The sequence below is a fragment of the Gopherus evgoodei genome, chromosome 5 (genome assembly GCF_007399415.2).
Source record: "Gopherus evgoodei ecotype Sinaloan lineage chromosome 5, rGopEvg1_v1.p, whole genome shotgun sequence".
In the NCBI taxonomy this organism is placed as follows: Eukaryota; Metazoa; Chordata; order Testudines; family Testudinidae; genus Gopherus; species Gopherus evgoodei.
The window spans coordinates 131,531,852-131,555,772 of NC_044326.1; the positions used below are offsets into that span (position 1 = coordinate 131,531,852).

The 23,921-nt window shown below is 42.1% G+C and overlaps 1 protein-coding gene across 3 annotated transcripts in view; it reads left to right on the top strand.

Annotated features, from left to right (window-relative positions):
• MOB1B (MOB kinase activator 1B) overlaps window positions 1–23,921 on the top strand; it is a 76,698-nt gene that overhangs the window by 19,510 nt on the left and 33,267 nt on the right. Inside the window, exon 1 of one of the 3 annotated variants that reach the window (XM_030563535.1) lies at window positions 7,876–7,945. The exons of the other annotated variants lie outside the window; for them this stretch is intronic. The gene's annotated coding sequence lies outside the window, so the exon portion shown is untranslated. Of the gene's footprint in view, window positions 1–7,875; window positions 7,946–23,921 lie in introns of those variants that run through there. 3 annotated transcript variants of the gene reach the window in all.

Consider the following 23,921-nt stretch of genomic DNA (forward strand, 5'->3'; position numbering starts at 1 on the left):
ACTGAGCTATCAAAAGATAGCTGAAAAAATCTAAAAACTCCTTTGAAAGTGTGGATGAGAGTTCTTTTGTTCCTTCTTACTTTTCTCACTGACTCCAGTGGGAACTCTTCCTGAGTAAACGCTTTGTATGACTCATCTTTTCACGGAGAAATACATTGAACGTTAAAAATGAGATTACTTCTGTAGAGAGATACTCTGAAGTATTATAGTACCATGCAGTGGTTCTGACTGAATTTTCTCAAACTGTGTGTGTCCAGCCATTTTGAGTATGGACCAATTTAAATATAACCGATTACAAGATGGATTGTCTATTCATTTAATTTCTCTACAGGAGATGCTCTTCATATGACCTGCTTTTTCATTAATAGATTCCAATGCCGAAAGGGAGATTTGTGATCATTTAGCCTGGCCTCCTGTATAAACTTACCATGGAACATCCCCCAAAATAATGACTAGAGCACATCTTCTAGAGAAACATTCAATCTTGACTTAAAAATTGTCGGTGATGGAGAATCCACCATGACCCTTGATAAGTTGTTCCAATGATTAGTGTCAGTTAAAAATTTATCCCTTATTTCCAGTCTGAATATGTCTAGCTTCAACTTCCAGTAATTGGCTCATGTTATACCTTTCTCTGCTAGATTGACAAGCCCATTTTTCAACATAACTGTCTGCTGCATTCACTTTCCCAAGACTGGCCCAGCAGCACTCCCATGTTGACACATCAGGTGCGTCCAGAACACTTTGAGGTCTGTGCAGGGACTCTGGAAATGGGAACGGAAGTGTGGTAGAAGGTAAGAAGAGCTAGAGGGTGAGGATCTAGAAACACCTGGTGGATGCTTCAAGCCCCACTTCAGAGAAACTTGACCTTACTTCTCTCCACCCCACTCCCTTTAGATTTTTTTTTCTGAACTCCCCACTCTGTTTACAAAGTAGCACTGCAGTCTCCTAGTGCCACAGAGCTGCTATAGTTTTGCTGGAGGGGCAGGAGTAGCTCCTGTTGCTAAGGTGTTCAGAACATCATCCTGATACTAGTGCATCATTCTATTCTTGTGAATATGATCATTAATTTACAGATTAGAATTCTCCTAAATTGTTAGCAGTCTCACAGTTCCACTCTCACATATTACATCATTTCTACCAGAAATTATATATTAAATGACTGGAAGTATTGCATCCAGTAGTGGGTTGAGTCTCCAGTTCTATAGCTCTCAGCTTTGTTACACATTTCAGTAGTGCTCTGTTAAATTGGTGGCTTTTCTTTCCATCTAAATGTGTGAATTTACTCAGCAGTTCCTCATTTTTTCATTGTACAAAATCATTGTCTCAAATGCACAAAGACAAAACCCCCATTCTTTTGTAATTAATGAATGTAAAAGTATTTTTTTCCCCTGAGACTGTCTCTCTAAATCTTTATAAGCAGTAAATTTTTTGATTCAGAAGTGAATGGCTTCCATTCTCTTCTCCCATTCTCTCTCCACCTGCCTGCAGGAAAAAATACAGACATTAAGAGCCTTTTGGTCTATTAAACCTTGATCTTAAATACATTGACTTATATCACTTCAGTATAACTTCAGATATCTAGAAGGCTGTAGGCATTCTTCCCTTCCCCCCCACAAAATAAAATCTCTTGTTTCCTCTTGAAGTATTTCTGGTTCCAAATTTCCCTCTGTCTTTTGTGTGAAGACATTTACTACAGTCCGCAGCTGCCATTTAGCATCAGTCCATTTATATACTTACTGTGATCCTTCCCATCTTGGTTCTCTTTACTCTAAGCAGTATAGCTTCGTCCCCTCTCTCTGAGTTATTTTTGTTGCCCTTCATTGCATCTTTTTGAATATGGCAGTATCCCTACAGGGATCGTTATCTGTGTCCTGGGGATACAGTCCTATTAAATCTAGGAATTTGCCACTTTTGGTGGCAAAGTTGACTAAATTACAGATACACTTTCGAAATCCCTGAACTTCTTGTCCTTATTACAAGTCTAATTGTTCTGTTTACAACAGGGAGAGACAATTATTCTTAAATAGTCAAGTAATTAGCTACAGTAGAGACATGCTCTTACTAATAGTTAAGGGGGATTCCTTTTGAAGTAAGAGGATTTGGGCCCAAAGCACATTCCGGTGGTCTCCCTTTGTTAAATTTAATACAAATAACCCAAATTTGGTCTCACTACTTCTGATTATAGTTAGACTTCTACCAACTTGCACTCTTCAGCTGTTGTTTTACTTCAAAGCCTCATTTATAGTCTTCCATTGTCAAATGCAGTGGTAATACTTTCAGGGTTTCAGAACTTTCCATTCAAGACCCAGAAATGAAATTGGTAGTTAGTACGCTTGTATCCTTTCTCAGCACATTTTATGGCTACACAAAGATCTTATTACACTTAAAAAAATATAAACTTTCAAATTCATCTGTTTCCACACATGAATTTAAAGTAACTTCCGGTACACTTCCTGTCCTTGATTCTGCTGGCTTATTTTCTTATGGTTTTACAATCATTTTCCTATATATTTATTTTTAAATGTTATTCTTTTCTCTGTTGCAGCATGTGTGTCAAGCAGGGGAATCTGAATAAGTAAAGAGGAAACTGACCATGTACAAAAAGTGCTGTCAAAAGCACAAAGTAAAACAGAAAAAAGAGAAATAGATATATTTTTCTTAGTCTCTTTTCTGTTATCTTGTGAGTTGTAATGATCGTAGGTAACACTAGTTCAGGCATTTGTATTTTCATTTTAACTGTATGATACTTCTTTGCAGGAGTCAAGCAATTTTAGCTGACATTACCAGGTTTCATACCATGTTATAACTATATGTTGCATTAAATATTGAGGATTATGTAATGAAGCTTTTGTGGTGGTGTAGTATATTATAGTATAGATTTTGTAGAATCTCTGATAAGTGATTCATGATGACCTCCTATCCCTTAAGTCTTTATGTTGTGCCTTGATTTTGGGCTAGTCTACCCTAGAAGCGCTGTACCCGTGCAGCTGCACTGCTGTAGCGCGTCTGATGAAGACACTTCATGCCAACGGGAGAGCTCTCTCCTGTTGGCATAATAAAACCACCTCCATGAGAGTTGGTAGCTATGTCGGCAGGAGAAGCTCTCCTGCAAACATAGTGCTGTCTACACTGGTGCTTAGGTGTAACTTGTGTCACTTGGAAGGGTGTCTTATTCACACCCCCTGTGTCACATAAGCTATACCGTCATAAGTGGTAGTGTGTACAAGCCCTTAATCTCTTGCCTCTGATTATTTTAGCCTTTATTTTATTTCCTTAAGTGAACACTGTGTACCATTAATCAACTCAGAAGTGTAATCTATGGCCTGGTTTACACCTCATAATTAGCTTGACCTAGCTACATTGCTTAGGGCTGTGAAAAATGTCATGCCCCAGGTAATGTAGTTAGGTCGACCTAACCCCCTATTGTAGACACAGCTAGGTTGACAGAAGAATTTGTCCATTGACCTACCTACCACCTTTCGGAGAGATGGATTTACTACACTGACAGAAAAAAACTTTCCAGCAACGTAGGCTGTATCTACGCTACGGTGCTACAGAGGCATAACTGTGTTGTTGTAACATAGACATACTTAAGTGTATACCTTCAGGTTTCTACATGATGTTTGCACTACTTTTTCTGGTTTTCCATGTTTGTATCATCAGCCAGTTTTATTTACCTTATAGAGAGAGGTAGAATTACAAACATGTATTTGATAGCGTGACCCTTTGTGAAATGCATCTCTTTTTTGCAAATCTCTTACCTATTTCTTATTGATATCTTAAAAAAATAATAATAAAGCTTTGAACCCTATTCTAAACCAGGGGTAGGCAACCTATGGCACGCATGCCAAAGGCGGCACGCGAGCTGATTTTCAGTGGCACTCACACTGCCCAGGTCCTGGCCACTGGTCCTGAGGGCTCTGCATTTTAATTTTAAACTAAGCTTCTTAAACCTTTTTACTTTTTTACCTTTTTTAAAAACCGTATTTACTTTACATACAACAATAGTTTAATTATATATTATAGACTTATAGAAAGAGACTTTCTAAAAATGCTAAAATATTTGACCGGCACATGAAACCTTAAATTAGAGTGAATAAATGAAGACTTGGCACACCACTTCTGGAAGTTTGCCGACCCCTGTTCTAAACTACCTAGATAGCATGGTAACAAGAGAAACTCTGCCCCTGCAGGTCAGCCGTTTGTGTGTCTGGTTGGATTTGCCTTAGCCATTCACAGAGTGTTTTTCCAAAAAGTGCTGATCAGTTACAGTTGTTTTTTGTGCACTAACAATATCAAATCAGTTCCGTAAATTCAGTTTTGTTTGCTGTTTCTAATTTGCTTTTTAATTCATTAACTTCAAGAATTTGTGTACAGTTTGGGTTCTGAAAATCCGTGCTTCCTGCCCCCCATTATGTTGTGTCTAAATAGATTTGAAGGATATTAATATCACAAAGAGATTATTTAGGCTGCAAAGGAATATAACTAGAAATAATGACATGACATTAAGAATAGTTTGGCTTGAAATTTCTTATTGATGAGATCTGTATAATTATAGAATAGTATCTCAGTGGAAAAGGTAGAAACCTGTTGTATGAAACATTTTCACCTTGACTGGATAACGAAAGTGTGTGTGTGGGGGGGTGGAGTATTGTAGTGAACACTACAGCACTGAGAAGTCAAAAATGGGAAAGTCTTGTTAATCATCTAGCCTAGACCTATATGAGTCTGTAAATGACATACAAACATTATTCCTTTCTTAATGTTTCTCATATCTATTGTGTAGCTGCAGTCAGATTTGTTATCAAAAGTGGGCTTGGTGTTTTGGGTGTTTTTTTTTTTTAATTTCTTTGGAATCTACATAACTTTATGATCAGTAATGGTGATTTATAATATTCATGTCTGATCTCTTGTGGACACTGGACATATGTGTTGTGTTGTCTGTCTTATTTGTACCCATTTGTCCTTCATCCCATGACCCCACCACATTACTGCTTTCTTTGAAACACTCCACTGTCTCACTCTTACCATTTCATGAAGTGCAAATTCCTCATCCTCTCAGATCCCTACATGTCTGTGCACATGCTTGTATCTCTCAATCTTCCTGATTGCCTGTCCCTCTTGTCACTTCACCCATGCTACTCTTGTATGGAATGCCTTTCAAAACATTTGCCAAGGGTCCTCCCTCTCTACATTTGAATCTCTTCAGAACAAACTTCTTCTACAAGACTTTTCTGTCAAGACTTCTGAAAACATATTGACATTATAATCCCACAAGCAGTCTAGACCTTCTTTCTACACTTTTTCTGTTCTGCATGTTTAACCTGTATGTGACCAATCTAACAGAACTGCTGTCTAATATTTAGACTATATAATCTGCAGAACAGAGACTGTGTTTTCTTCCATGTTCTATACAGTACCGATCATGTTGTTGGTATTAGTTAACATTATAAAAATACCGTTCTGTTTCAGGGCTCTACTTTTACTGACAACTAATCTTAGTCTGCCATTGCGTAAATTGCATGGCATTTGGCTATTCTTGCTGCAAGATGCACTTGGAATCTTTCTCAGTGGCATATGGACCTTTTCTGATGGTCTGATATTTGCAACTGTATTCTGCTCTGCTTCTGTAAAGGGGAATGCACTTTACATTCAAGTACAGTAGAAATATTAAAGTATTCCAATTTCTTTTTTAAGGCCCAATTTTATGTTTAGGGAAAGATGGGCTTCACAGAAATCTGAATGATTTATTGCTTAACCTTCCTTGGCTGATTTGTTTAGCATATTCAGACATTACTGAGTGATTCCCAGAGTCCTCTACTATGTTTGCATGCCCAGATACTTGTGGTGGAAAAACTTGACTATGTTTAAACTTTTAATTTTTGAAACCTTTTCAGTGAAATGAGGGAGAAACCTTGTTCTGAATATTTTAATACGTACAGGTTGTCAAGGAAGCAAAGATCATCCAACTCTTTCCCTCTAAGTAATTTTGAAAATAAAACTGGGTGAAAATTTAACTCTTGTTTTGAATATGCCCTGTGACTATTTTAAAAGCAAGTTAATGCTAGTGAAAAGACCTCTGCAAACATAGAAAGTGGAAAAAGTAATACTAGGGAGAAAGTAGTCCCATTAATTATAAGTAGAATTAAATTAGTGACTCAGACAATTGAGATGTTGAACTGCTTCTTTACATCTGTCCAAGAAAAATATCAAACTTTGAACAGTAGATTAGGAAGGCCAAGTCTGTTCATATATTTAAAAATAAAAAAGTTACTATCAATTTTAGAGTAGGTAAATGAATACTTGAAAAATATGAGCCTACACAAGTGGTCCAATGTATTTTATACATCCTAGGATATTAAGAAATTGTCCAACAAATTTATTGGATCACTGACAATTCTATTTGAAAAATCATGGAAATCTTCAAGAAAGCGAAGTACTGATTTTTTAAAATTGTTTTCAAATCCGCAAAGACTGATCCTGGCAGTTTAACTTCTTGCAAGTCTAATTTCACTTGGTATTTTTCCTCATTTTACTACAGATAGAAAAGTCACTGGACATCTAAAGAGTAGTGAAATCATGAACAGGAAACATGAAGTTTGTAATTAAGAAATTATGCCAGACAAACTTGATTTGCTTTTTATAATAGACTTAGTGGAAGGGAATGCAATAGATATATTTAGACTCTAGAAGGAATTTGGAACTGTCTCACAGGTTTAATTGAAAAATTAATTTAAACTGTCTTTGAAAAAGTTATTCCAGGTCATTTTAGAAACTGAAGGTCCGTAAAGAAAAAGTAATGACAAATAGCAATTCATTGAGTTGGGGCAAGAGGTGTCTAGTGAGCTAGAGAAGGGTCAGTGGGAGAAGTGGTCTGTCTTAATATTTTCAAGTGTTCCCCCTCTTCCAGAGCATACATGAATTTCATCAACATGCTTGTAGATTGGGAGGAATTGCACATATCAGTAAGTATAGCGAAGTAATGAAAAGGGACTTAGATGTAAGTATACTAGATCAAATTGAATTAGAAAGTTATGTAGTAACATTTCCCGAATAGCTTCTTGTGAGGGACTTTGTCAAAGACTTCTTGAAAGGCCAGATAAACTGGCAATTGGTTCTCCCATATTTGCTATTTCTGCACCTATTATAATGCATTCAGTGGTGAACACTAATATCTTAGACTCTAAGGGAGACAAATAAGTAATATGGCCATTTTTTCACCCCCCTCCTTCCTCTATACCACCCGCCCCCTTCATTTCTGCTTGTCTGGGTGATCTAAGTAAGTAACGTCAAACTGAAGGGAATTCAGAGAAGAGGCTGGAGATATTGACTTATGAGGAAAGTACAAAAGAGCAAAATACCTATAGCCTGGAAGATAACTACAGGGATGTAGGAAATATTGCATCATTTATATGTCTGTTGACTTAAACATCAAAGATGGTTAGAGACTCAGTCTGATATATAAGGGTATTGCTAAGAGTAAGAGTTCGCAGTTACGAGAGAAACTTCCTGACAATGAGATTTATTTAGCTGTGGAATAACACAACTAGGGAAACTGTGGAAGCCTCATGACTTGGAACTTCTCAGTTTGGCTCAGACTGGCCAAAACCCTAGGAAATTTACTGTAAGGAACAATCCTGTACTAGCAGGGAGATGGACTAGGTGACAAGTTTCTTCTGTTTCTAACTACTTTGAATCTATAAGGTATTATTCACTTTCTAGTGCGAAGTAATAGAGGTACTGTAAGAAATTTGTTTCCTGTAACCAGTGAAAAGTATTTCCCCCACCCCTCTTGCTCTGGATGCTTTTAGAGATTAAACTTGTACTTGTGCAACCAGTTGTTTGATTCAACCTAGAGCACTTGCTGCTCAACACAAAGCAACAAACACTGAAAATTTGAACTGTTGTCTTCTCCCCTTCCTTCAGAATACAGGGAAATACCGTAAGCTTGTTTTATTTGTATATGACAGTTTGAATTGTAGATCAGTTTGTTTTGGGTGAGAAGGGCAGCATAAATCCTACTTTCTGTAACAAAGCCTGTGGGAAGCTTGAATTGCTTTGGCTGCTAGAGCAGTTTCAGGGGCCCCTTGCTCTCTTCCTGACATGGCACCCAGCCAACTCTTTGATGTCGTGGTCTATTGTAGTTCTTCAATGTGTGTTGTGCCAAAAGGAAACTTCATCTCCAGGTTGTGATTGATTTATCTCCTGTCTCTCTTTTTAATCTGTGACAACTGCAGCACCAGGAAGCAATTGACTAAGTGCTCTGCCGCTGCAATATTTGCTGTGTAGAGACCTGCGCTGTTGAAAGGCTTTACTCCCTATTGACTGCTGCTGTTGAAGGCCGCTTGTGGCCCACAGGCTGCCCCTTGCCTGTTAGGCTTTGTATAGTGTGTGTTAATTAATGAACAGGCTATTGCTGGTTTCCTTTTAAAGCTGTAGCTAGTCTGTTGCTATCAAATACTAAATTAAAGTCTATGAAACTGAATAGCCACTTGTTTCATCTTAATGTACAATGATGAAATATATGGTACCTTTTAAAAAATAGCCATAATAACCATTTGATCAGTAATGTTATAATATTCTTGTAGGGGAGGCCATGAGGAAAAAGCTGTGGAAGACTCTAAGGGAGATAAATAAGTAATGTGGCCATTTTTTCACCCCCCTCCTTCCTCTATACCACCCACCCCCTTCATTTCTGCTTGTCTGGGTGATCTAAGTAAGACTGTAGCCTTTTTCATTGTAACCTGCTGTCTTTTTGCCTTTTTGTTCCCAGCTCCTCCCTGTTGAATCATCCTGTCAGCTTCACTTTCTCTGAGCTCCTCCTTCAGTGCTGCTGTTTGTGCTACTGCGGACAAAGCTTTATAAAGTTAAGCCACTGTCACAACCAGTAGGCTCTTCCGGGAGTCAGTTCAGCCGTGTTTTACAGTGTATAGAACTTGGTACAGTAGTATCCAGTAATTCCAGCTCTGACTTGCATTGCTCTCTGAAGGTTCCCCAGAGGTCAAAAGTGCATGAAATGATGACATGTAAAGACATGGATGTGTTTATTTCAGGGTGTAAGCATATCCAACCTTTGCCTATTTCCTGGTTTAGAAGCCACACTTTGTTTGCATTGCACTGTGAAGAAATGCTGCAGCAAACCCTGTAAATTCCTATTCATACCACAACTCTATCTAGGTACTTGTGACCTCCTATTACCATAGTAACTGTGAATATCACAAATATTGATGACAGTGTTCTGAGAAGTAAGGGAAGTGTAATCCTCCTTTTGCAGGTTAGAAAACAGACACAGAGACTAAGGCTACATCTTCTCTACAGCCTGGGGGCCTGAGTCTCCTGCTCGTGTACACGTTCACACTAGCTCTCAGTGAGCAAGCACAAACATAAATAGCAGTGTAGCCATGGTAGCAGCATTAGCTGTGTCAAGTACATACCTTGCTAAGTTTGTACTGCACTGCTGTTTATGCTTGGGCTAGCTCATTGAGAGCTAGCATGGGTATGTGCACATGAGCAAGGGAAATCACACCCCTAGCTTGTAGTGTAAATATAGCCTAAGTGATTTGCTGCATAGGAAGCATATAGCCAAGCCAGGAGTTGAACCTGGATCTTCTAAATCCCAGTTCCTTAACCACAAAGCCATCCTTCTGCCCTTGTTTAAGATAAGATGTTCAGTAACCCAGTATTAAAGACAACACCTGCTCCTTCTTTCTATGTAACACAGACTTGTTCTTTCTCACATTTGTATGTTCATTAAATTTCTGCTAGGTGAATTCTAGACTTGGGGTTTGCTTTACATCAGAAAAACAAAGCCAAAGTCTAGAATTCACCTAGCAGAAATTTAAGAAGCGCTTCCATAACAAATAACATCTGTTACTTTGCCAGTGTTGCCAACCACAAGTGTTCAAAAAATCATAATTGGCTTAAAAATTATAAATGCAGGGTTCTTTTTATTTGCCTCAAAATTTTTGAGGCTTTAGAGTTGACACATTCAAGTTTTTCTTAGCAATCATGATGGCTAGAAACTAACTTCTTTCGTTGAAATTTGAGGTTTTCAGAATCCCATGACTTTGAGGAGTTGGGGCTTTAAGAAAAACATCAGAAGACTTGCAATAAAATTGCAAGCGTTGGCAGCATTTTTGTACACTTTGAAGTGTACCTAGGAGTTGAACAGGCTGGAACTGGGAAGCAGGAGTTGCTGAATATACACACACACTCTGAGTATCCTGACCAGCCTTTTTTTTCAGGTTGCATAATGTAACATTCCTCCTTGACCTAGGTCTTGGGCACCAAGCCAGAAAGAAAGATGTGGTCATGCATTGTCTTCGGTTTAAAGTGGGCAATAGCGGGCTCTCAAACCAGGAAATGAAGCTCCCTTCCTGGCACAGTGGGGTCAAACAGCAGAATCTCCAGGAAGCATTTCAAATGAGAATTTGGAAAGCTGTCTTATTTTGAAGTGTGCAGGAGCTGTGAATGAAATACAGTGTGATTGAGTATCGGGGGTAGCCATGTTAGTCCGTATCCACAAAAACAACAAGGAGTCCATTGACATCTTAAACACTAACAGATTTATTTGGACATAAGCTTTCGTGGGTAAAAAAGTCACTTCTTCAGATGCATGGAGTGAAAGTTACAGATGCAGGCAATGTGATTGAGTTTGTCTGAAAATGTTTGGAAGCCAAATGAGTATTTTCACTGTAGTATCACATAGTTATTGTAAAGGATTAGCCAGAAGGCTCATTGAATAACACTACTACAACAGGGTGGACCTATCTATGGGGAAAATCTTAATTTTTGTTGTGTGGGTTGCAAAATTTGACAAGTCCTAGGGAAATAGTTGGGAATGAGGAAGAGGTGCAAGCTGGTGCAAGTCTTCCGTAACCTCAACAACTGGTTGAAGCCTTGGTGACAGTAGACGTGCACCTCGCATGAAAGGATAAAAGGCATTCCTGAATGACGAGATTATTGAAAACTCTGGTTGCTGCTGTCTCTGGTTAAGAATACTATGTTATTAGCCTTGAGAAGAGGAACAGCACATCTTCCGTCCCCCAAACAATAACTTGTTTGAAGTTTAGAGCTCCGACATTTTATCTTAGATACAATGGTTACGTTTATACCAGATATCAGCAGCTACGGGAAATGGCAGCTTTTCAAGACATTTATCAAAGGGCTTGCAGTTGCCATTTTATTTAATGGCAGGTGAAACAATAAATAGCAACTAGACTGTATCCAGAGGTGTGTGTGTAATAGGAAGGATGCTGGATACAAGGGATTAAAAATTAATACCAGACTTTTGCCAGTTGCAGTTTAGAATAAAAAAGCATTTATCCTTGAATTACATTAATGTAAAAACAACAAACAGTGGTGAATGGAAGGGATGTCTAGGTGAACTCGTTCGTAACTTGCATAGTTTGGCATTCTGTTCATTTCCACAGATGTTCCCCTTCTCAAGCCACTTCTCCAAAATATTGGGATGTGTTTTTGACAGCTTTATGTCATAAATCAAAAGTTTCCATTGGCTGTTTTTTCTTGGCATATATCTTACATCTGTTTGTCTCATCAGTTTAATGCCACTGCTTGATGGGAAACAGAAGGAAGTAAAACTGACACTTCGTACTGAGTCTGGAAGCAGAATAAAACGATCATGCATGTGCGCTATTTTTTCTAAATATTTAAGGAGAGTAGTAAGAGAATACAGTAGGCTATTCATTTGTCATCTTTGTAAAGCTGGATTCAAATACTAATTGGGTTATAGGTGAAAATGACTTGGGATTTTGCAACCCGGGTCCAAATGTATATTGCTATTCTGAAAACTGCTGTACAGTTTGATGCAACTGGGAGTGTCCCTTCATTAGAAAGTCCAGGCCTGGAATAGCAAAGGGGCTATCCCAGAGTCTATTTTAGTGATCAGAATATGGGAGGTGGGAATTCTGAGTTATTTTCTAGGCTTTGCTGCTTTAATCTGTGTGTGATATTGGCAGGATCACTTAACCTCCCTCTGAAATGGGACTGATGTATACTTTCCTCATGGTGTGGTATAAAATTCTCTGCTTTTGGTGGAAATGTGCTCTGTTAGCGAGGAACATTTATTAATATTGCTCAGGATGGCGATATAGTGGCAGATGTCTGAGGAACCCCGCATGTTGTCTGAGTAGGAAGGCTTTCCAAGTGAGAGCTATCAAAATTTATGCAGAATCTAAGCATTTACTACACCTATCTCTTTTTTTCGTGATCACCACACGAAATAGAATTTTCTGACCCTGAGAGTTATGGTGAAAACCTTCCGAACATGAACTGAGTGTAAACCAGTACTGTGCTAACTTCGTGCATCTACAGACAAACACTTTTTAGTGCCTTAAAAAACAGAGGCTGGGTAGATTAGCGCAGGTCCTACCTCCTCCCTGAGCAGCCTGGAAACTCTTAGGTTAGGAAGCAGGACTACAGAGAGAGAGAATACCCCTTCTGCAGTGTTGTTGATACTTGTTTTGTCATGTCTTGCAATATTTGATTTTTTACATAAAAACCCAGCACATAAAGAGAGGAGATTATGGAAGAATCCCATCTTTCATTTTTTTTAAATAAAGCGTGTTTCTAGACTTCATGGTTGGAGAAAAAAGCTTGAAAATGTGATCTGTGTGTACCCTGAAGGCTCAAATAACAAACAGCAAATGAAGAGCCCAAAATATATTATATACCTCTACCTCAATATAACGCTGTCCTCGGGAGCCAAAAAATCTTACCGTGTTACAGGTGAAACCGCATTATATCGAACTTGATTTGATCCGCCGGAGCGCGCAGCCCCACCCTCCCGGAGCGCTGCTTTACCGTGTTATATCCAAATTAGTGTTATATCATAGAATCATAGAATCATAGACTTTAAGATCAGAAGGGACCATTATGATCATCTAGTCTGACCTCCTGCACAATGCAGGCCACAGAATCTCACCCACCCACTCCTGTATCAGACCTGTTTCTGAGCCATTGAAGTCCTCAAATCATGGTTTAAAGACTTCAAGGTGCAGAGAATCTTCCAGCAAGTGACCCATGCCCCACGCTGCAGAGGACTTCTGCCAATCTGCCATGGAGGAAAATTCCTTCCCGACCCCAAATATGGCAATCAGCTAAACCCTGAGCATGTTGGTGTTATATTGGGGTAGTGTATTTGTAAAATCTCATGAGTTTTGTTTAACTTGACTCATCCATTTTGAATGCTTGGGGTTGGCAATACTGCTTCCAGCAGCCAAAAGGGAAGGAGGATAGGCTTCAAATTAGTCAGACACTTTGTATTTAGAGAAAAGATGTAGCCTCTGGCTATTCTTTGTTCATCCATTTTTCATGTCTTGCACATTGTTCATTTGGTCTGTGCATATGGTCAACCAGCCTTATCAGTTTTTAATTTTCAAGGATGGTTCTTCAGCAAACTAATCACAAACTACTTTTTTTAGACTGCTTTGGATTATATCGGGAACTTCTCCAACTACAGACAGACCTTGCCCTTGAAACTGTGATAATCCAGAAACAAATGAAACAACAAAACTGCTGTTGCCTTTTGCACCATATGCTCACTGAGTGGTCTGCTTCCCGCTGTCCAGTTTCTGTTTGGTAAAACTGGGGGCAGATTTTACATTGAATATTCATCTTGACATCTGAGACTTGTAGTAGACTGTCTTGATTGCCTTCAGTCAGTGCACTGACCCAGGACATTGAGAACAGACTGAGTGGCTGTTGAGGTGTTGTAGTTGATAATAATGTATGGTGAATGTCAGAGACTTGTGCAAGAACTATGTCGTGTTACTCATGTGACTTTGTCCTCGCGAAATGTTAAATGAATCTTCTTTTGAATCCACATGATTTAAATTGCTGACTTAATGCGTGGTGAGATTGTTACATGTGGAATCAGTGAATCAAACAGCACTTGCTGCCAAGCTTGCCATTGCAATAAAAATAATTTATTTGGGATCTGGATCCACAAGCAGTGTAGTAAGTATAGTATAGGGGTCACATGCTTTCATCAGTCTCTCTTTTTGCCCAGAAGGTAGGCAGCATCATTTTATCCCAACTGGCATTTCTGAGTGACTCACACAGCCAGTCCCAACTTGTGTGTGGTACTACAAATCTAGAGGGGGCAAAAATGTGCGTTACTGTCCATGTCTGAGGTGAACAGGTGCGCGCGCTCTCTCTCGGGCCTAGCCAAGGATTGAGGAAGTCATTCTTCTATATAACTGCTGTATGGTCCTTTACGAACACAATGAGTCTAAGAAGGCCTTGAGACTCCAAGTGATGTCCAGTTTCCAGAAACTCTAAATCCTTCCCCCTCTGCTCTCTTTTTCCAGTCAGACCATAACAGAACTAGAGCCCTGCTTTTGGTAAGAAGCTACATACGGAATTAAAAATAATACTAGCCTACAGAAAGATTTGGGGTGAAATGTTGCTCTTCTCTCACTTGTTCCATTGAAATGAATTGTAGGCATTACTTCCATGTTTTATGGCTTAATTTTCTCTGTTATTTATAAATAATAGTTTTACTCCAAAAAGGGGTTTGGTAGGAAAATTACATGTTACAATTCATGTGTGTGTATGTACGTGCCCCATCGTTTAATGTATGTGGGTGGATTGTTAGGTGTGCACAGGTGGCTCTGCCCGACTCCCAGTTGTCCCCCTAGTCTTTGGGGGTTGGGATTGTCCCTGCCACTCTCCAGAGTTGCCCCAGATTCTTAGAGGGGTGGGAGAAACAGCTGAATCACCTTCCCCTCTCCTATGATTTTTGTTAAACGCTGCTGCCTCTTCAGATACTGATGCTCCCACTAGCCTCTTCCCATTGTGCTGTAGGAATCTACCTGATTGGGGGCGGGGCTTCAGCATGCAGAGAGGAAGTGAAAGAAGATCAATTGCAGGACCTCTAAAATGCATTCAAAAGTTTTAAAAATGTATATTTTAGGTCACATTTTGCCATTTGATGTTCCTTTTTAACAACTATTTATTCAGGAAGTTTTAGCAATTTACAAATCACTGCCATGTAAATATCAGAAACAATAGCTTTGTTTAGAGAGAGATTGTGCATTAATAAAATCAGATCTCTCTATATAACAAAGTAAACAGGGGTTCTCAAACTTGGGGTTGAGATTATGATGTGGGGTTCGTGAGCTGTCAGCCTCTGCCTAGCCTCCAGCATTTATAATAGTGTTAAATATAAAAAAATGTTTTTAATGTATAATGGGGAGTCACACTCAGAGGCTTGCTATGTGAAAGAGGTCACCAATATAAAAGTTTGAGAGATATATTAGAGTGAGCCTCTTTACATCAACCAGGATGTGTTGTTTCTGTGGATTTTATCAAATTGAGTGAAACTACTGATTCTACTTGTATCGTCTATTTAATGTTAATATTAAAGAAAATTGGACAGGGATGCTGTGTTTTTGCAGACAAGTATACTCTGAATATTGAATAAATGGTGACCAAATAGCTAAGCATCTAATTGGCCTCTGTTTTGCTGGGTATGTAATGGATGTGTTGTTTTTTCCAAAAAACAACAGCCTCACATAGTTTTTGGAACCATTTCTGTAGTTTTGGACTATTTCTCTTTCTAGTGAGAGGCTACTGCTAGTCTGGTGGCTACTAGCCAATCAGAGATTAATTCTTCATTTCTTTGAGTGTAATTCTTTCTGCTAGGAAGTTTGCCAGAGGATCTTTCAGTAACAGATATCCAACAATTTGTAATATTTGGTTGTGAATTGCTTCGTGATACTCTCTAATGGCTAGACATGTCTACCATATATGCATAAAATTACCTCTGTCACCACAGTATCTCCAACATTTATCTTTATTAACTCTCTGTTTTTAACCTTACTGCCATGAGGTGCCATTTAAACCGTGTCTTTAACGAAATTTTATTTTATCGTGCTACAGACTGAGGTTGCTGGTCCTCCTTTTCATATCAAAGTTCATTTCTCTGGGGTAATTTCTCTGTCCATAATCTTTTCCCAGTGTGTTGTAATATGGATATTTCTTTTAAGAAAGTTTCCTCCAAAGATTGATATAAATTAGTTATACTTTTTTTTGTTTCTTCATCAACTAGAAACCATTGCTTATATTAAAGTTTTCTGGGAAGCTGAAAAAAATGCCTAACTTGAAGGTATTGGTACCATAGGAGAAGTGGGCCAGTTAAGGTTAGCTTGGATTTCTAAATAAACTAGAAAAGCTGCTTTGGTGAACAACTGGTCAACCATATGTATTCCATGGCTCTCCCAAACTTTAAATTCTGTGGTTCCAGATTTGGATAAAAATCTGGATGATTTGCAATGGTTGTTACTAGGGAGAGAAAGTAATTTATCTCTAGTTCTATTTCAAACCCACAGAGTAGCCTTTGCTAGAGGATGTATATACATTTCTAGCAGTTGTGATTTTTTATATATATTTATTTTTTTAATCTGTGGTAACCTAGCAATATTTACACTGCCATCATTTTTTGTTCTATAAAGATTTAGTGTTTGACTAGATTAGTGCACCCACAGTCTACTATTGCTTTGAGTTGGCTGGCTGGGTACTACTATAATGTTTGGAACAGCTTAATCCGTCCTGTTTAATGTTCCTGTTCACTTTTATTAAAAGTTATTGGTAAGTAAACCCACACATCAAATATTATCTGTGTAACTTAAGTACATCTGGATTATTGGATACCTAGTCATACTGAACATAGTTGAAGAATTTTTCATGACTCATTGTTGGGGACAGCATGTTAGAAACATGCATCTGAGGACTTCGTGGTAGCTAGCTCCAAGGTGACTGCTATAAGAAGCAAGTGATTGCTGCTTCACCGTGTCCTTTTTTCTTTTTAAAAATTTGTCTCAAGAAATGCTGCGTGACGGCTAACCAGAGGAATGAATGATTTGTAAAGTTAGGCAGTGGTTCTAATTTCTTGCATTGAATTGCTACATCCAGATTAAAATGGCCAGATGGAACAATTTAATTTAGCATGTAGGAGCACAGCTAAAAAATTAAGATTTCTGTCTTTGCAAGCAGAATAAAGTGGCTTATAATGAACTAAATGGAAGCTGAAAACACCTGGCTCACTTACCTTTTCTCTTCAGAGTAGAAATGTTGTGACACATCAGTGCTATGAATAAAAATGTTTACGTTAAATTCCTAAGTATAGATTTGAGCATGTAAAGTTTTTCTTTCCTGCTGTCCTTCAAATATACCTTCATTGCCATGGAAACAACACATCCAAATGCCAAACCTATTGATTTATTTTTTAAAAGATATTAAAATATTTACCCTATGCTGATATGTTAGTTATTGCGAGACAGGCTAACATAAGTTATTTTGGTGCCACTGGAAATAAATGACATTACTGTCACAGCTAACCACCATGGCAGATGAAATCTCCATCTCTTTTGCAACAAGTAGAAAGAGGTACTGTACCTTCAAAGACTGTCTAGATTAGTAAAGTAGATGGAGTTTTAAAATATGTTAGCTAGCCCATTATGATTAACATGTTTTTGAACGCCACTTAGCAGCTCAGGTAGAAAGGGTTTAACACTAGGGTTAAAAACACATTGAGTAAAGCATGTTGTCTAGTATGTGTTAAAATATCACTTATTTACTTCATCTAGACAGGACCTAACATTTTCTCCAATATTGAAGTGTTTGTTTGGCTATTTTTGGCAAAGCTGTATAATTTGAAGCCCAGCATGCTTCATGTTTGATAGTCTAAAGTGGTTAATTATCTGGAGTTTAGTTCTGCCTGTCTAGTGTTTTTGTGCATCGCTTTAAAAAGAAGCACAGTATGAGTAATGGGACTGGGAGCCAGGAACTTGAGTTCTAATTTTGTATTTAGCGCAAATTTCCTCTTTGGAGTTGGGCAAATCACTTGGGTATGTGCAGTACCCTGCAGTAAAACACCCACAGCTGGCCTGGGGCAGCTGATTTGGGCTTATGGGGCTTCAGCTGTGGGGCTGTAAAATAGCAGTGTAGACATTTGGGCTGAGGCTGGAGCCCGGCCTCTGAGACTCTGTGAGGAGGAAGAGCCCGGGCAGCAGCCAAGCCCAAATGTCTGCATTGCAGTTTTGTAGTCCTGCAGCCGGAGCCCTGTGAGCTTGAGTCAGCTGACCTTGGCCAGGCTAGTGTAGACATACCCTTAATCTCACTACTTCAGTTTTTCCATCTGTAAAATGGAGATAATGATGCTTACTTCAAAGGTATGTTGTAAAGATTAATGAATGTTTATAAAGTCCTTTGAAGATGAAAAGCCGAAGTTCTAAGTATTATTTCAAAACCAAGCTGTCCAAGCCCCAGGTACATGTTCTGTGAACTGTCTGAATTATGCTTATTCAGACTGTGTCTAACTGTCACAAATATTTGCTTAGAAAGCTATTTTGAGGGACTCACTTTAATTGTACTGCAGTAATCTCTCTTGAGAGTTTTTTTTCCTGAGTTCTGCAGCTGGCCTGGTTGAAGTTGGTATGTCTGACACTGCATCTCTGGGGAGAAAAGTAAAGATTACGTTGTCCTCGCAGCAAATCATATACACAAATCAAAAACACACAAGTACCCAGAGTGACACTAGAGAAAGTGATATCACTTAGTCCATGGACTGGATCTGGCCTGCTTAAAGTATGCTGATGGCTGCTACAATAGAATCAGATTCTGCAGATTTTTAAAAAAAAATTTTTAGAGTAAGTTTCTGGTCCTTATGATTTCAAAGAAAACTTTCTGAAGATGGAGCGTGTAAACGTGTGCTGTCGGGGTTCGCCCCTCTCTGGGGCTGCTGGGAGCCCGGCCGCCTCACTACCGGGGGCAACAAACGACAGCTCAGGGCTCAGGCCCACGGGCAGGGGCTGAGCAAACAGTTCAGTCTATTAAGCCCAGGCTCTAGGTCAGGGCGGGGCACAAACAATAGTTCAGGGGCTCAAACCCTCAGGCAGGGCTGAGCAAACAGTTCAGTATATTAAGCTTGGGCTCCTGGGCCTGAGTGTCAGGGCGAGGGGGAGACTGCCACCCGTGAGTGGGGTTGCAGGGGGGACGCAGGCCCTCCCACTCCTCTGCATCCCAGCCGGGAACCCTAACAGCAGCAGTCAGCCTGCTGCTGTGTCAGTGGGGATCCTGGCCGCAACACACTGACATTGGCTCTGGGTGTGCTGCAGCCAGACTAGAGTCGGCTGCCCCCAGGCTACTTCCCAACTCCCCCTCTACCGGTACCTCTATCTCTGCAGTGTCTTCCGCAGTGTCCCACACCATGGACTCCTCAGGATACTGAACGAGGGGTAAACAGAACAGCTCCTCGGGGTCCCTTTGTACAGGCCAGCCTAGGGGCTCTTCCAGCGCCTGGTCAGCGTCCAGGCTCCGCGGGTACAGCCAGTCCTCGGGTCGGTCGCAGGTGGCAGGAGTCTCCCCAGTGGGAGCTAAGGCACCAGCATGTGGCCTCTCCGGCGGCCAGGCGGCTTCTGAGCCCTGGGGCTGGGCTTTTATACTTCCTGCCCTGCGCCTTGACCTTTGGAGCGTGGGCACAGGCTCCTGTGGCTCTGCCCACTTTGGCGTCTGTAAGGGCTTGTCCCTCTTGGGGGCGGCTGGGAGCCAGGCCGCCTCACTACAGAGCTCCTTGAGGATTAAAGCACAACGAACCACAGCTACTTTATTCCAGAGACTAAGCACCTCATAGGGGTTTAACATGCTTTAATTTCTGTGCATTGACTTCACACCTTTAGTTGGTTCGCCTTAACTTTCTTAAGTCTCTCCCATGTAAATATACCCTAAGGATGCATCTTTACTACAGAGTTAACCCTGGTGATGAGAACCCAGGCTGGAACATGCTGGTTAGACTACATTGGGTGCAAGCCATACTTGAGTTACAAGGCCCACTCTGGTGCTGTACTCATTCATGAGTAGCACTAGGACTTCTGGAACTTTGGGATGTATTCCATGGTGGTTCTTTGAGTGCTTGCTCATGTCCATTTCACATTAGTTGTGTGTGCTCACCCCATGCACTGGTGCTGGAAGTTTTTCTCTCAGCAGTATCGGTAGGGGAGTGGCTCTGGCACCCTTTGGAGTGGTGCCCACGTGGCGTGGTAAAAGGGGCGCCACCGGCTGCCCCTACCCTCAGTTCCTTCCTGCCATCAGTGATGGTGCACAGAATGTTCGCTGCTCTTACTATCGTTGCTTAGGCTTCATTCGTACGAACTAGAGTTCTTGTAAAGTTAGTGTACGTAGTTAGTAGTTGAGTTAGTTAGCCCTTAGCAGTCGTTAGAATTTTGTTAGTCCCATTGGGGACTTAGCCAGGGGACAGGGCATGCCTCGCTCCCCAGGCTTTAAGCCCTGAGATCACTGCAACCGGCCCTCCTTGGCCACTACGACTTTAATATGTGGCAAGCCATGGCCAAGTTCGAGAATGCCCTCTTGGAAGGTTCCCGTAAAGAATTCCAGGGAATCTTGGATGAGGGCACGGCTTCTGCCAGGGTGGCCCTTCAAGCGGCGTCTGATGCAACAGACTTCGCCGGCCGCACCATGGTGTCTGCCATCTCCATGCAGCAAACGTCCTGGCTGCTCCTCTCCCGGTTGTCCTCCAAGGCTCAGCAGTTGATTCAGGACCTCCCCTTTGATGGCCAGGCCCTGTTTGTGGAGCAGACGGACAACAAATTACGTGGGCTGAAGGACTCCAGAACCACTCTAAAAACCCTGGGGCTCTACTTTCCGGGCTCTGCACATAAGCGGTTCAAACTGCAACTACCCCAGGGGCAAGAGAGCCAGCCCCGGCTGGACATGCCTCACAAAAAGCCTGATGGCTATAGACGGTGCAAAAGACACCTGTCCCCACCCTCTGCCCAGTCGGGCTAGACCCGCTCCAAGCAAGGAGCTAAAAAGTCATTTTGAGGGTATGTGTGAGGGCAACCTACCAATTTTTTGCAACCGCCTTTCCTTTTTCCTCCCAGCATGGTTGGCGATAACTTTGGACCGCTGGGTCCTCAGTACGGTGGCACATGGTTACACACTCCAATTTATTTCCACCCTTCCTCCCACCTCCCCTTCCCATTCCCCTTCAGGCACCTTTCTCGTAAGAGTCTTCTTGAGCAGGAGGTTATGGGGCTCTTACGGCTGGTGGCAGTGGAGGAGTTCCCGCCTCCTTACCAGAACAAGGGTTTCTGTTCCTGGTATTTTCTGAATCCCAAAGGCCAAGGGTGGTCTGCGTCCCATCCTGAACCTGTGAGACCTCAACAGATACCTAAAGAAGGTAAAGTTTCCCATAGTCTCCCTGGCCTCCATTATCCCCTCCCTGGATCTGAGAGACTGGTATGCCGCCCTTGACCTGAAGTACGCATACTTTCACGTAGCGATCTTCCCAGGACGCGGACGCTTTCTCCATTTTACACTGGGTTCGGCCCACTACCAGTTTGCAGTCCTTCTGTTTGGCCTGGTTACAGGACCAAAGGTGTTTACAAAGTGCATGGCAGTAGTCACCAGACGTCGGGGTTTCCAAATTTACCCATACCTCGACAACTGGCTGGTCAAAGGCAGCTCCAAGGCTCAGGTCCAACATGATGTCGCAGTACTATAAGCCACTTGCCGCTCCTTGGAACTACTGGTGACCCCCAAATGTCCATGTTAGTTCCAGTTCAAAAGATAGAATTCATCTGGGCCGTTCCCGACTTGACGTGGGCAAGAGAGTTCCTGCCATTAAACAGGTTTCAGGCCCTGACGGACCTCATCATGGAAGTGTCCGCATTTCCCCTGTCAACAGCGAGAGTGTACCTGCACCTGCTCGGCCACATGACAGCTTGCACATATGTGGTCAGCCATGCCAGGCTCTACATGCAGCCCCTGCAACAATGGCTGGCATCAACCTATTCCCAATCCAGGGACCACCTGGAGAAGATTGTCACCATTTCCCCAGCGGGTCTCACCTCACTGTAGTGCGGGACTGATCACAAGAAGGTCCTGGAAGGAGTTTAATTCAACAGGCCTGCTCCATCTCTCGAGCTACTGTTGGATGCTTCGGACCTCGGTTGAGGGGCGTACCTCGGACATCTCCGGACCCAGGGGATATGGACCCTGGAGGAGGCAATGTTACACATAAATGTCAAGGAGTTCAGAGTGGTCCGGCTGGCTGCGTGGTCTTCCTGCCACACCTATCGGGCAGAGTGGTGAGAATCCTGACGAAGAACACAGCCTTGATATTTTATATCAACAGGCAAGGAAGAGTATGCTCGTTGGCTCTCTGCCAAGAGGCTCTCCGTCTCTGGGACTTCTGCATCAGCCCCAGCATCCATCTGGAAGCTGGTCCCCTCCCCGGCATCAGGAACGCCATACCAGATCACCTCAGCAGGGACTTCTCTCACCATGAGTGGTCGCTCCACCCACAGGTGGCCTGCATGATCTTCCAGAGGTGGGGTATTCCCCAGTAGATCTGTTTACCACCAGGCGAAACAGAAAGTGCTATTGGTTTTGCTCCCGGCGGGGCTTGAGCAAATGCTCCCTCTCCGATGCCTTCCCCTGTCGTGGTCCAGGGTCTGATGTACGCATCTCTCTGATCCCTCTGGTCAGCCGGGTCCTAGTAAAGATCAAGAGGAACAAGGCACAGGTTATTGTGACCACCCCTTCATGGCCTTGCCAGCACTGGTTCGGCATGTTCATGAACATGGTGGTGGCCTCTCCCTGGCCCCTTCCCTACTGTCCAGACCCACTGTCACAGGATCACAGTTTGCTCCTACACCCCAACCTCAAGTCTCTATACCTCTTGGTGTGCATGTTCCATGGTTGAACCCGGAGGAGCATACCTGCTCAGAGGAGGTCCAGCAGGTCCTCCTGGGAAGTAGGAAGCCATCCATGAGACTAACTTACCTGGCCAAGTGGACGAGGTTTTCCCACTGGGCATTGGAACGCAGCATTTCTTCCTCATGTTCTTCAGTGCAGTCCATCTTGGACTACTTACTACAGCTCAGGAACCAGGGTCTGGAACATTCTTCCATCAGAGTGCACCTTGTGACCATCTCTGCGTTCCACCAGCCGATCGAAGGTCAGATGGTCTTTTCTCATGACATGACTTTCAGGTTCCTGAGGGGCCTTGAGAGGCTTTACGTGCAGGTACAGGCTCTTGTCCCGCAGAGGGACCTTAACCTGGTCCTCTCCAGGCTCACCAGCCTGCCTTTCCCGCCGCTGGGCTCCTGCTCTCCTTCCTACTCTCCTACTTGTCCTGGAAGGTCACTTTCCTGGTGGTGGCGACATTGACGAGATGAGTCTCCGAGATAAAGGCCTTGACCTTGGAACCGCCTTACACAGTGTTTTATAAGGACAAGGTCCAGCTGCGGCCCCACCCAGCCTTCCTGCCAAAGGTGGTATCTTGCTTCTACATGAGCCAGGACATATTCCTGCCTATGTTCTGTCCCAAGCTGCACAAGACCAGTGAGGAGAGGCATCTGCACGTGCTGGACATCTGGAGGGCCTTGGCTTTTTATTTGGCGCATGCCAAGCCTTTCCAAAAATCGATCCAGCTCTTCATCGCTACAGCGAATAGGATGAAGGGCCTTTCGGTTTCTTCGCAGAGGATTTCCAACTGGATCACCTCTTGCATAAAGACCTGTTATGAGCTAGCAAAGGTCCTGCCACCGCCGATCGTCAGGGCCCATTCAACTAGAGTGCAAGCATCTTCGGCAGACTTCCTGGCGCACATCCCGATCCAGGACATCTGTAGGGCCATGACGTGGTCCTCGGTCCACATGTTCACATCTCATTATGCCATTACTCAGCAGTCCAGAGGTGATGGTGTGTTCGGCAGAGATGTACTACAGTCTGCACAGCCGTGAACTCCTACCTGCCTCCACGGGAACTGCTTGGAGTCACCTAATGTGGAATGGATATGAGCAAGCACTCGAAGAAGAAAAGACAGTTACCTGTTCTGTAACGGGTGTTCTTCAAGATGTGTTGCTCATATC